The sequence below is a fragment of the Acomys russatus genome, chromosome 3, assembly GCF_903995435.1.
Source record: "Acomys russatus chromosome 3, mAcoRus1.1, whole genome shotgun sequence".
NCBI lineage: Eukaryota > Metazoa > Chordata > Mammalia > Rodentia > Muridae > Acomys > Acomys russatus.
In genome coordinates, this window is record NC_067139.1 from 65,737,525 (window position 1) to 65,741,714 (window position 4,190).

General features: G+C 44.5%; 1 non-coding gene across 1 annotated transcript; it reads left to right on the top strand.

Moving 5' to 3' along the window:
- The first annotated feature begins 3,066 nt into the window (after positions 1 to 3,066).
- On the top strand, positions 3,067 to 3,198 carry LOC127187276 (small nucleolar RNA SNORA17). Its single transcript, XR_007830436.1, has one exon. It is a non-coding gene; the product is annotated as a small nucleolar RNA SNORA17 (small nucleolar RNA).
- The last annotated feature ends 992 nt before the right edge of the window (positions 3,199 to 4,190 follow it).

Consider the following 4,190-nt stretch of genomic DNA (forward strand, 5'->3'; position numbering starts at 1 on the left):
TCTCAGGAAGCAGTGACTCTGGAGGCTCAGTGGGTGTGATCTCTGGATAGAGGACCAGATTTGGAGAAAGAGCACAGGAAAAAACTCCCACCCTTTCCTTCACACAGACGTGATTTCTGTTTCTCTCTCTCTATTCAACACCCTTTCAAATGAAAAGTCCCAGATCTCCTCTCTGTACTCATTCAGCCTTCTCTGAAGTTAGAAATATACTTGGAGGTACCGCACTTGAGTACTAGATGATAGATACTTTCCTCATAAAGAATGCACTTCTCCTTGCTGGAAGGGCTGCCTCGCCAGGCCACAGGGGAAGAGGACATGCTCAGTCCTAATATGAGTTGATGAACTGGGGTGGGTGGGTGGGTGGGGGCTCCCCTTTTCTGAGGAATAGGGGAGGGAGTATGGGGGATGAAAGAGGGAGGGTGGGACTGGGAAAAGAGGAGTTGAGGAGGCTGAGACTGGGATGTAAAGTAAAGAAATTAACAAACAAACAAACAAAAAGATGAAAAGCATGTCCTTCACCCGTGCTTTGGGTAGTTGCTTGTGTGGAGCTGCGTAGTTGAAGGCTCGTGATCTATGGCGGCCATTGAAGCTTCCGTCTGGAGAACAGCAGAGCCCACTTTGAAAATGATAGCAACAGCGAGTAGAAGATAAGCTCTGAAACCCTGTGTATTATCCCAGTGAGCAGAGGAAGTATAGCAGTTAATCTACGCGGTAATCTCGTTGTTAGTGTCTGGAAATAAAATAAGGCCAGGGTGGAAGTTAAAAATGACACTTTCTTCACTGCCCAGGTATAGGCAAATTATTAACAATCCATGTTGTTTGTTAGGTACGGTTTTTTTTTTCTCTCTTCTCTCTGCTACAGATGAAACCGTAGAGATGTTTGTCATGGAAGAGCAGAAACTATAAAGAATCACATACTTAGCCAGGCATGGTGGCTAACGCCTTTAATCCCAGCACTCAGGAGGCAGAGGCTGGTAGATTGCTGTGAGTTTGAGGCTAGCCTGGTCTACAAAGCGAGGTCAGGACTGCCAAGGCTACACAGAGAAACCCTGTCTTGAAAAACAAACAAACAAACAAACAAACAGAATCACATACTTGCAGACATCAGCAAGCAACTGTATCTTTTATTTCTTTAACTAAATATCCTGGAGAAATTAATCTTCCCAAAACATTGTTATTATTATTATTATTTTGGGATAGAATCTCATGGTGTAGCGCAGGCTGCTTTCCCAGCTGAGATCCTTCTGCTTCATCCTCCTCAGTGCCAGGATTATAGCTGTGCAGCAACACAGCTGGTTGGAAATGTCTTTGTAAAGTGGGTTTTAAGATGTTTTATAAACACTATTCGTTCATTTAAATGAGTATGTTAAATACCTGTTATGTAGTGAGTACTTTGAAAGAACTTGGAAAATAAGTTGATTCAGCTTCATTAAGATATTTACTTAATCTGGGGGACCGCAGACAAGCAAATCAGATGCCATGACAGACTGTGAGTTTGCTCAGAATGTTTGCACAACATTCTGCTAGAAAGAAATGTAAGCACTCAACCCAGACAGATGCATCAGGGGTGCTGGTTCCTCACCTGAATTTTAAAAGAGCAATTATGGCCTAGGTAAACAGGAAGGAGGGGGTGTGGAAAGGCCTAGAAGTAAGTGACAGTGGTAGACTGTAAAATCACGGGAATAGAGTGAACGTCCAAGATAAAGAGTTACTGGAGGCACAGTAGGAATGGACGGTGGAGGTTGGAGGACCCTTTTGGACATCCAGCTAAAAAAAACCTCTGCATACAGCTTAGATACATATATTGAGTTCCAAGGAGAGTTTATATACATGTATATCTATCTGTCTATAGATAGATACACACACACACATATATATATACATTTACATAATAATCATATAGAACCAGGATAAGATAATTTAAATGATGAGTACATAACTACAGTCAGAGGCTATACCCAGCAACTGATGAAAACACATGCAGAGATCTACAGCCAAACATTAGGTGGAGCTTGGGAAATTCTGTAGAAGAGAGGGAGGAAGGATTGAAGGAGACAGAGGAATCAAGGACATCATAAGAAAACTTACAGAATCAACTAACCTGGGCCCATAAGGGCTCATAGAGACTGACCTGCCAACCAGAGAATATGCATGGGATGTATGTATGTAGCAGTTATGCATCTTGGTCTTCATGTGGGATTCCTAATTGCTGGAGCAGGGGCTGCTTCTGACTCTGTTGCCTGCTTTTGGATCCATTTTCCCTAATTGGGTTGCATTATCTAGCCTCAATAGGAGAAGCTGTGCCTAGTCCTACTGCAACTTGATATGCCAAGGGGAGCCTCCCCTTTTCTGAGGAGAAGGAGAGGAGAAGTGGTTGAGGGGTGAGAGGGAGGGACAAGGAGGAGAGGATGAAGAACAAGCTGTGATCAGAATGTAAATATAATAATAATAATGATAATGATAATAATGATAATGATAATAATAATAATAATAATAATAATAATAATAATAATAATAATAATAATAAAGTGCCAATTGAAACAAATAAAAGGAACATTTGAATCTGTAGAGGAGCTGGGCTATTAAGTCAGGTTTTTAAATTCAGACCAAACATTTGTTACTATGTGAATATAATCCCTCAAAGTTCGTGTTTTGGAAACCTAGTTCTTGAATTCATGGTAAGGGTGTTTGGACATAGGGTATTTGGGAGGTAGTCTGGGTTAGGTAAGGTTGTGAGTGTAAGCCCTTCATGATGTGTGGGTGCTTTATGGGAAGAGAAGGGAGGTCCAAGCTAGTGCATTTGCTCTTCAGGCTCAGTTATGCCCACTGTAGTTCTTATTATAACTACAGCATGCAACATGAAGCCCTTATCTGGGGCTCAGCAGCTGCGGGCTCTTGGACTTCATAGTCTCCAGAATCATAAATGAAATAAACTTCTATTCTTTATAAATCATCAGGTGTATATATATATCATTCAAATATAGCAACAGAAAATAAACAAAGGATCATTCTACTGAAAACAGCGTGGAATACTAGATAAATTATATAGTAAGAAAGAACACTGTTCTTGTCCCAGGAGGCACTGTGGGTGTGGCCACTGTGTCACATGTATGTCAGTAGGTGGCAGAGAGGAGAGAGGCCATGTCTACACTCGGTGTTCTGACCTATGAACATCTGAATGATTAGTAGCCTAACATTCCCTGAAAAAAGCAAGCCTGAGATGACCACCTGGTGACAAGGCAGGCCAGGAGCAAGCTTTAGCCTAGAAGAAACTCACCTTGGACTGTTGGGCCCATTTAGGATCGAGGCTGAGACAGAGGACCCTTACAAGGGCAGGGGGAGGAGTGAGCCTGAGATGACCTCCAGACTGGCACCATGGGTCTGGACCGGGGGCTAGCCTGAGATGACCACCAGTCTGGCCCTGGAATGCACAAGCAGGGTATTACCCTCCTGAGACCACTCTTGAGATGGCCCTGGACACTCACAGACCCCAGATGCCACTAAGAGGAGCAAATAAATGGTAGAGAAATGGAAGAGAAAGACAAAGAGAAGGATGTGGGCACAATGAAAAAGGCAGAACTAGATACTCAAAAGTAGTGAGGAACTGCCGGATGTGAGTAGCCTGTGATGCTACCCGGGACCAGGGTGGCATCCTGGCCTGTGCTGCCAGGGGGACGTGTCTGGGTTTGTGGCCTTGTAATAGCAGGGGTCTGTTACCACCAAAAGTTAGGTGGATGTCCCTGGTCTGGGTTGCTGCCTGGGGACATATTGATGTCTCAGGTCTGTGCAGAACTGGCCCTACCCCTCACCTGGGGATCAAGGGGGAGCTAGCCCTGGGGTCAGGAGACCAGCAGAGTGGACCCCACCTCTAGCCAACTGCAGTACTCAGAAGAATAGGCCCTGCACATTGAAGGAGTTGTGGGTGGGCCGACCCTGAGGATATGTGTGTGGAAGTGTTGGCCCTACTGCTGTCTCCAGTGTGGCAGCATGGATGAGCGATAAATACCCTCCTTCCTCCTCGTTCCTCACTACATACAGGAGATAGGAGACCTGACCCTGGGTCATGAGAACAGGAACGCTGTCCTTGACCTTCACCTACTGCACCTTGAGTGGCCAGCACAGTAAAGCTGACCTTGTTGGTGCTGTCATAGGCAAGCAAAGAAGTGTGGTCAAAGAGTATACTGTGGGAC